Source organism: Haliotis rufescens, unplaced genomic scaffold (assembly GCF_023055435.1).
Source record: "Haliotis rufescens isolate VD_foot unplaced genomic scaffold, xgHalRufe1.0.p SCAF_117, whole genome shotgun sequence".
Lineage (NCBI taxonomy): Eukaryota > Metazoa > Mollusca > Gastropoda > Lepetellida > Haliotidae > Haliotis > Haliotis rufescens.
In genome coordinates, this window is record NW_025963799.1 from 77,141 (window position 1) to 87,399 (window position 10,259).

Sequence of the window (10,259 nt, forward strand, 5' to 3'; positions counted from 1 at the left end):
CCGGGTCACATGACTCATGTTGTTTCGAACGTTATGACAACTGGGCTAACCACACACCCCAACACCAACCCTAACTGCAACCCCCAACCCCGCTACCCCATCAGTTGTGTAGATAGGGGTTTGTGTGAGTGGTTGCTGACATAGCACAGTGGTAGTAGTAGTAGAAACAACACTAGCAGGAAAAGTATTAGCAATAGACATAGCAGGAATAGTAGTAATAGAAGTGGTAGTGGTAGTAGTAGTAGTAGTAGTAGTAGTAGTAGTAGTAGTAGTAGTAGTAGTAGTAGTAGTAGTAGTAGTAGCATCTTCCCGAGGCAAGGGATTTAACTGACTATAAAAGCCCAGTTTCCACCCTTGCCGAACTAAGCTAGTATTATGGAGTTACATTTTGTCTGGACTAACGAGTCTATGCATAGTCCAATAAAATCGCGAAACGAAATCGAATTCCCGTTCGTAAACTGTCATGAAGAGTTCGGTCGATTGCAGGATTTACAAAGCATGTGCACCGCCAACTCGTTGTCAACAGATATTTTAAAGTCAGTTAACTCCCTTGACTCGGGAAGATGTAGCAGTAGTGGTAGTAGTAGTAGTAGTAGTAGTAGTAGTAGTAGTAGTAGTAGTAGTAGTAGTAGTAGAAACAGCACTAGCAGCACTAGTAATAGCAATAGACTTAGCAGGAATAGTAGTAATAGTAATGGTAGTAGTAGTAGTAGTAGTGGTAGTAGAAACAGCACTAGCAGCAATAGTAATAGCAATAGACTTAGCAGGACTAGTAGTAATAGTAATGGTAGTAGTAGTAGTAGTAGTGGTAGTAGAAACAGCACTAGCAGCAATAGTAATAGCAATAGGCTTAGCAGGAATAGTAGTAATAGTAATGGTAGTAGTAGTAGTGGTAGTGGTAGTAGAAACAGCACTAGCAGCAAGAGTAACAGCAATAGACTTAGCAGGAATAGTAGTAATAGTAATGGTAGTAGTAGTAGTAGTAGTGGTAGTAGAAACAGCACTAGCAGCAATAGTAATAGCAATAGACTTAGCAGGAATAGTAGTAATAGTAATGGTAGTAGTAGTAGTAGTAGAAACAGCACTAGCAGCAATAGTAATAGCAATAGGCTTAGCAGGAATAGTAGTAATAGTAATGGTAGTAGTAGTAGTAGTAGTGGTAGTAGAAACAGCACTAGCAGCAATAGTAATAGCAATAGACTTAGCAGGAATAGTAGTAATAGTAATGGTAGTAGTAGTAGTAGTAGTGGTAGTAGAAACAGCACTAGCAGCAAGAGTAACAGCAATAGACTTAGCAGGAATAGTAGTAATAGTAATGGTAGTAGTAGTAGTAGTAGTGGTAGTAGAAACAGCACTAGCAGCAATAGTAATAGCAATAGACTTAGCAGGAATAGTAGTAATAGTAATGGTAGTAGTAGTAGTAGTAGTAGAAACAGCACTAGCAGCAATAGTAATAGCAATAGGCTTAGCAGGAATAGTAGTAATAGTAATGGTAGTAGTGGTAGTGGTAGTAGAAACAGCACTAGCAGCAATAGTAATAGCAATAGGCTTAGCAGGAATAGTAGTAATAGTAATGGTAGTAGTAGTAGTAGTAGTAGTAGAAACAGCACTAGCAGCAATAGTAATAGCAATAGGCTTAGCAGGAATAGTAGTAATAGTAATGGTAGTAGTAGTAGTGGTAGTAGTAGTAGAAACAGCACTAGCAGCACTAGTAATAGCAATAGACTTAGCAGGAATAGTAGTAATAGTAATGGTAGTAGTAGTAGTAGTGGTAGTGGTAGTAGAAACAGCACTAGCAGCACTAGTAATAGCAATAGACTTAGCAGGACTAGTAGTAATAGTAATGGTAGTAGTAGTAGTAGTGGTAGTGGTAGTAGAAACAGCACTAGCAGCACTAGTAATAGCAATAGACTTAGCAGGACTAGTAGTAATAGTAATGGTAGTAGTAGTAGTAGTGGTAGTGGTAGTGGTAGTAGAAACAGCACTAGCAGCACTAGTAACAGCAATAGGCTTAGCAGGAATAGTAGTAATAGTAATGGTAGTAGTAGTAGTAGTGGTAGTGGTAGTAGAAACAGCACTAGCAGCACTAGTAATAGCAATAGACTTAGCAGGACTAGTAGTAATAGTAATGGTAGTAGTAGTAGTAGTGGTAGTGGTAGTAGAAACAGCACTAGCAGCACTAGTAATAGCAATAGACTTAGCAGGACTAGTAGTAATAGTAATGGTAGTAGTAGTAGTGGTAGTGGTAGTAGAAACAGCACTAGCAGCACTAGTAATAGCAATAGACTTAGCAGGAATAGTAGTAATAGTAATGGTAGTAGTAGTAGTGGTAGTGGTAGTCGTGGTAGCGGGAGCGGAAGCGGTAGCCGTGACAATAGTAGTAGCACCAGTAGCAGTAGTGGTGTGGCAGAGTGATATTTTGTACAAGTTAGGTTTTAATTCTATTTTAGCCATAGTTTTATACACATTCTATTTCAGTATTGAATTAAGTACATAGTTTATTTACTATGTCTTATAGGCCATGGGCTACTTAGGTCCACCTTGCGCACCCCCCCCCGCCCCCCCCCCAAAAAAAAAACAACAACAAATACAGGCAATAATCGAGTGAAATATAACTTTATCTTGAAAAAAAATCATTTGAATAAACATGATAATTGGACACATGAGAATTCAAACTATACATGGTACAATCCATAGAATTACCATTTTCATTATAGATTTCTTTTCACTTAGAATAGCTTTTGTTTGGCAATATAGAATATCTGAAATTACATTTGGGTCAAACAAATTAAATTTTAAAAAGACTCTTGGCCACATAAGTAGATATCAAATTAGGTATTACAGTACATGTTTTACATATCATAAGTATAGTTTTCCATTAAAATGACAACGGACATATTTACAAGTCTAGTGTTCATGTCAACATATATACATGTATCTCTGATTTCAGATTTTTAGTCATATCTGGAAAATACAAATGTATCAATACATGATTGCATCGGAACAAATAAGAAACAAGCATTGATGTAAATTCATGACAATAAAACAATTAACAAAATTTCAAACATCTGTAGGCACACTAAATGTTCAATCTAGTCACTGTCTGAACTATCAACATCAAGATTACTGCATCAGGAAGAGATATATCATCAGAGTCAGACTCCTCATCACTGCTTGTATCCCCTGTTTCAGTTATATCAACCATTAGCCGTGGCAACATGTGGATTTTCTTCAAGATAATGTTATATATCACTAGATTATTGCCTGTATTTGTTTTGGTGATTACCTTGTATTTATTTTTCCATATAATAGAAAATTATGGAAAGTTTGAGCGATCTGCGAGGAGCGAATTTGCATATGTGTGTTCTACTAAGTAAAAGTTTAATAGCCACTAAACTTGTCATTATATTTATATGAAAATAACATAATCGTAACCGGAATAACTTCAGCTTTATTTTGATATATTACACATGGATATTGGACAATTGTAAAGTCATTTATTGACCTTTTTGTTGCAGTACAAAAATGACGCTGACGTGGAATGCAAAATCGGTACCTCCACAAATATGATGAAAACAGGAAGTGCATCCCTATATTTTCAATGTTAACATATGATTTCATGTTCAGGACACTCTAAGGATTCAGGAAAAGTAAGTTTTGTTGGGAGGTGTGTGGGTGTGTGTGCACGGTGGACCTAAGTAGCCCATGGCCTATTACTTTTGCTATATAATTGTATTTCAGTTTAAACATCAATACCATAGCTTATCTGTTTTATCAGTATATTATTCATCAAGCCTTTACTAACCATACCACTGCATGCTTTTCACCCACAGCACTCAGCATCCCACTCCACGCTTCGACTACTCTGTTGTTCTCTGTGGTCACTCACAGCTGACCACAGATATACCTTTGTTTTCTCGTGATCTTCGTCAGTTGCCAGATTACACTTGACGTATGTACATCATAGTCATTTTGTGTATATTTTTGGATGGATCTTGTGTTCGGAATTTTATTCATGGATCCAATGGATGTGTTAATTTCATGTATCTTAGGATGTAACTGGCACTACCTTAGAAGCCTTGGTGACACGGCACAGGTTTCACCAATCTCGCCGTATTTGTTCGCATTTCTCTTCTGAGAGAATAAACATCCATCAGTTCACACCCTGTAGCTGTTTGTTGTGTTTCCCACCCCGACAATAAGGTGCTTCTACAGTAGTAGTAGTAGCAGCAATAGTAGTAGTAGTAGTAGTAGCAGCAGTAGTAGCAGTAGTAGTACCCGTAGCACCAGTAGTAGTAGCAGTAGTAGTAGTAGTAGTAGCAATAATAGTAGTAGCAGCAATAGCAGTAGCAGTAGTAGCAGTAGTAGTAGTAGCAGCAGTAGTAGCAGTAGTAGCACCCGTAGCACCAGTAGTAGTAGCAGTAGTAGTAGTAACAGAAGTAGCAGTAACAGTAGTAGTAGTAGTAGTAGTAGTAGCAGTAGTAGTAGTAACAGAAGTAGCAGTAATAGCAGTAGTAGTAGTAGCAGCAGTAGTAGCAGTAGTAGCACCCGTAGCACCAGTAGTAGTAGTAGTAGTAGCTGTAGTAGTAGTAGTAGCAGTAGTAGTTGTAGTAGTGGTAGTAGTAGTAGTAGTAGTAGTAGTAGAAGTAGTAGTAGTAGTAGTAGTTGATGTTGTTCTCGTTTAGCACTGCTTGATACTATGTCATGATTGTCATCCTTCAGTGATCCTTCAGTTGGGATCCGACTGCGTGCATCAGCATCATTGGGTTAAATACATGATTTATTGCTCTTTAAATGGATACGTTCTATCGATTAAGGGTTGTATCATTAAACACAGAGCGCGCCTAGTATAATCAGAGACCATATAATAGATCTCTGGTATAATGCAAAGTTAGTAATTGTGAGTCGTGGAATATGAATACAGTGTTTATTTGGACGTCGCTTTAGGAGCCAGCTTTAATCTCGTCTTATTACTACTCTCACACTGGGAAGGGGCGGGGTATATATCGAGCGAAATCAGGTCCGCGGCATTACCATAAACACTCCGATATAGGATCCCTACGTTCTGAGCGTCACTTTGAGAGACTTGACCTAAAGACATTAAAATAATTTACTTTTCAACATAATTTTGGGTTGTCCCAGATTCATAGAAGTCCTCATCTTGGCTGTCCCAAACGTTCTCCACAGCTGCTATGACGTCATTGTTCAGGTCGACCTGGGTTCCAGCTAGAATTTTCTTCATGGTTTGTTGCAGATGGAAGTTTGATGCCACACTCGTTGATTGTAACCATGGCAATTACAGATTTGGGAACTTATTGTCTCAGCTTCATATGTCTCTACTTGTCACCCTCTAACTGCCTCAACACAGGCAATGGCCTTCCGGCTGACGGGACATTCGTGGCCTTCTGTGGTGGTGGTGGTGGTGGTGACGTCACATGCTTCCACTGTTTTGATTATTGTTTAGAAGTGGTGAACCCAGCTGAACTAGCAAGCAGACGCTTAGATATTCGCCGGTAGGCAATCACCGTATCATATTTCTCGGAATCATTTCTGTATCATATTTCTCGGAATCATTTCTGGTGATTGTGGCGTCACAGGAAGGAGAGTGGTCTTCGAGGCTCTTCCTGTAATGCATAGGAAGTTGTACTCACATCTTCATAGATGGAGTTTGGTGTAAGGACCTTTTCTGCACGCGCTTGCTCACTGCACGTGACTCACAGTTGTACATGCTCCAAGGTCCCAGACCCCATGCATATCTGACAGACACAGACAAACATTTGTTCAGCTGACTCACGTTTTTGTGGATACACCTCTATGACATCATGTTTATGATCTCATCTTACATTTAAATACTAGCTTCTGATTGGTTAAGGAGCGGGCAGTTATTTTCCAGGTAATGCGCTCATGTACACCGCCGTGAAATTAATCGGAACACACCTTGCTTATCTCGCATAAGTATCGTTGAGCCTGAAATTAACCGATGTTTATCCGAATGCATTTGGTAAATGATGTACTTCGGTTTGCGTCTTCTGTCAAAATGGCTGAATCAAAGCGTTTTACTCTGTGAAACATCGGTCATGTATCCCGGATCTGAATGAATGTCTGTTCGTACATAAACTGACGCACAGAGTACATCACACCATATACCCTTCGAGACTGACAACTTATAATGTCCACAACATATTTTACTGTTACGCAAATCCTTCTCCGTGAGGCTCAGAACTTGTCAATCAAGCCTCGTTTTTCCGTCCTTTACACCGCCATTGCAACAGAAGAATAAACAACCAGACAAGCCGTACACCTTTAACAGTAACTTGCCTTTGGTAGAAAGGGTGTGTTTTAATTGTAAAGAGTATGTGGAGCATGAATGTCAATTCTTGTGACACTGCCCCCTTTTTATTGAAATTAGGGCGCCATTATTAAGAAGATGTACTCAAATCTGTGATATTTTCAATGATTATTCTGATGTTGAAAAATTGTCTTTTATACTGTCCAACCCAGATGTACTGTACTCAGCTGCCATGACCGGCAAACTGTTATTACAACAACGCAAATCTATGTTATATCATGGTGTGTAAATTGCTGTTGCCTGTTGTAGAATGTGTGTTGGTTGATTTAATGTTTATTCGGCTTTTAGTAAATAGTTTTATGCAATTCGCAGTTGTATCTTAATAGTCTCTCATAACTCGTAGACGGGTGGCTCTGTGATGTTTATTTTGCTATGTCATTTGTCATAATATGTAAACAGAGGTAAGACTGTAATAAACAATCGGCCTGTCTGTCTGCAATTATCGATCATCATAAATCGATTTACAAAGGAAGCAAAGGTATTACCCTTAACCGAAGTAGTTTTGCGGATGTGATTTTATTAAGACGTCGTTTTCCTGAAACTGTAACTAACAAACTGCCTTGGAGAGGAGTGGAGTGGATTCACTTTCCTAAACCAGAACCACTTCGGTCTAAACCCAAAACCACGAGGTAGAAGAATGACCATTGATGGCACTCGCGTTAAAGCAGTGGACTTCATACACGTTCTGAGATGGGAAATATTAGTTGACAATCGAACCAAAAATCTGATATTGTTTCTTAAACAACTACATCGGATTCAAACGAATCAATGCCCCTGTGCAACAATGCTGCGGATGTTATTTCTAAAAGTGTGATAGTTGATATTAAAAATATAGACAGCATGGTAAAAATGAAAGGAACGAGTTGTCGATGAATGGCAAAAGGGCTTCCAATATCAATCTACTTGGGAGGACTTTACCATTTCTGAAGTGTAAGTCGGTTGTAAAGACGAAACTGTTCTTAAAATGTTGATCTAAGAGTTAGAACAGCAACATGCCGGGTTAGAACAGCAACATGCCGGGTTAGAACAGCAACATGCCGGGTTAGAACAGCAACATGCCGGGTTAGAACAGCAACATGCCGGGTTAGAACAGCAACATGCCGGGTTAGACCAGCAAGATGGCAGGTTAGACCAGCAAGATGGCAGGTTAGACCAGCAAGATGGCAGGTTAGAACAGCAAGATGCCAAGTAAGAACAGCAAGATGGCAGGTTAGAACAGCAGGATGCCGGGTTAGAACAGCAACATGCCGGGTTAGAACAGCAACATGCCGAGTTAGAACAGCAACATGCCGGGTTAGAACAGCAACATGCCGAGTTAGAACAGCAACATGCCGGGTTAGACCAGCAAGATGGCAGGTTAGACCAGCAAGATGGCAGGTTAGACCAGCAAGATGGCAGGTTAGAACAGCAAGATGCCAAGTAAGAACAGCAAGATGGCAGGTTAGAACAGCAGGATGCCGGGTTAGAACAGCAACATGCCGGGTTAGAACAGCAACATGCCGGGTTAGAACAGCAAGATGTGGGGTTAGAACAGCAAGATATGGGGTTAGAACAGCAAGATTCCGGGTTAGAACAGCAAGATGCCGGGTTAGAACAGCAACATGCCGGGTTAGAACATCAAGATGTGGGGTTAGAACATCAAGATGCCGGGTTAGAACAGCAAGATGGCAGGTTAGAACAGCAAGATGTGGGGTTAGAACAGCAAGATGGCAGGTTAGAACAGCAAGATGCCGGGTTAGAACAGCAAAATGCCGGGTTAGAACAGCAAGATGTGGGGTTAGAACATCAAGATGCCGGGTTAGAACAGCAACATGCCAAGTAAGAACAGCAAGATGCCAAGGAAGAACAGCAAGATGCCAAGTAAGAACAGCAAGATGCCGGGTTAGAATAGGCAAGATGTGGGGTTAGAACAGCAAGATGGCAGGTTAGAACAACAAGATGTGGGGTTAGAACAGCAAGATGGCAGGTTAGAACAGCAAGATGCCGGGTTAGAACAGCAAGATGCCGGGTTAGAACAGCAAGATGTGGGGTTAGAACATCAAGATGCCGGGTTAGAACAGCAACATGCCAAGTAAGAACAGCAAGATGCCAAGGAAGAACAGCAAGATGCCAAGTAAGAACAGCAAGATGCCGGGTTAGAACAGCAAGATGTGGGGTTAGAACAGCAAGATGGCAGGTTAGAACAGCAACATGCCGGGTTAGAACAGCAAAATGCCGGGTTAGAACAGCAAGATGCCGGGTTAGAACAGCAAGATGGCAGGTTAGAACAGCAGGATGCCGGGTTAGAACAGCAAGATGGCAGGTTAGAACAGCAGGATGCCGGGTTAGAACAGCAACATGCCGGGTTAGAACAGCAAAATGCCGGGTTAGACCAGCAAGATGCCAGGTTAGAACAGCAGGATGCCGGGTTAGAACAGCAAGATGGCAGGTTAGAACAGCAAGATGCCGGGTTAGAACAGCAAGATGGCAGGTTAGAACAGCAGGATGCCAGGTTAGAACAGCAAGATGGCAGGTTAGAACAGCAGGATGCCGGGTTAGAACAGCAACATGCCGAGTTAGAACAGCAAAATGCCGGGTTAGACCAGCAAGATGCCAGGTTAGAACAGCAGGATGCCGGGTTAGAACAGCAAGATGGCAGGTTAGAACAGCAGGATGCCGGGTTAGAACAGCAACATGCCGGGTTAGAACAGCAAAATGCCGGGTTAGAACAGCAACATGCCGAGTTAGAACAGCAAAATGCCGGGTTAGACCAGCAAGATGCCAGGTTAGAACAGCAGGATGCCGGGTTAGAACAGCAAGATGGCAGGTTAGAACAGCAAGATGCCGAGTTAGAACAGCAAGATGCCGGGTTAGAACAGCAAGATGCCTAGTTAGAACAGCAAGATGCAAAGATAGAAGAGCAAGATGCCGGGTTAGAACAGCAAGATGCCGAGTTAGAACAGCAAGATGCCGAGTTAGAAAAGCAAGATGCAAAGATAGAAAAGCAAGATGCCGGGTTAGAACAGCAAGATGCCTGGTTAGGAAAGGAAGATGCCAGGTTAGAACAGCAGGGTGCCAGGTTAGAACAGCAAGATGCTGGTACAGAAAAGCAAGATGCCAGGTTAGGTTGTGTTATTGGTGTCTGTTGTGCACTTTGATGTGTTATTGGTGTCTGTTGTGCACTTTGGTTGTGTTATTGGTGTCTGTTGTGCACTTTGGTTGTGTTATTGGCGTCTGTTGTGCACATGGGTTGTGTTATTGGTGTCTGTTGTGCACATGGGTTGTGTTATTGGTGTCTGTTGTGCACTTTGGTTGTGTTATTGGTGTCTGTTGTGCAAATGGGTTGTGTTATTGGTGTCTGTTGTGCACATGGGTTGTGTTATTGGTGTATCTTGTGCACTTTGGTTGTGTTATTGGTGTCTCTTGTGCACTTGGGTTGTGTTATTGGTGTCTCTTGTGCACTTTGGTTGTGTTATTGGTGTCTGTTGTGCACTTGGGTTGTGTTATTGGTGTCTGTTGTGCACTTTGGTTGTGTTATTGGTGTCTGTTGTGCACTTTGGTTGTGTTATTGGTGTATGTTGTGCACTTTGGTTGTGTTATTGGTGTCTCTTGTGCACTTTGGTTGTGTTAGTTGTGTTATTGGTGTCTGTTGTGCACTTTGGTTGTGTTATTGGTGTCTGTTGTGCACTTGGGTTGTGTTATTGGTGTCTGTTGTGCACTTTGGTTGTGTTATTGGTATCTGTTGTGCACATGGGTTGTGTTATTGGTGTCTGTTGTGCACTTTGGTTGTGTTATTGGTGTCTCTTGTGCACTTGGGTTGTGTTATTGGTGTCTGTTGTGCACTTGAGTTGTGTTATTGGTGTCTCTTGTGCACTTGGGTTGTGTTATTGGTGTCTGTTGTGCACTTGGGTTGTGTTATTGGTGTCTGTTG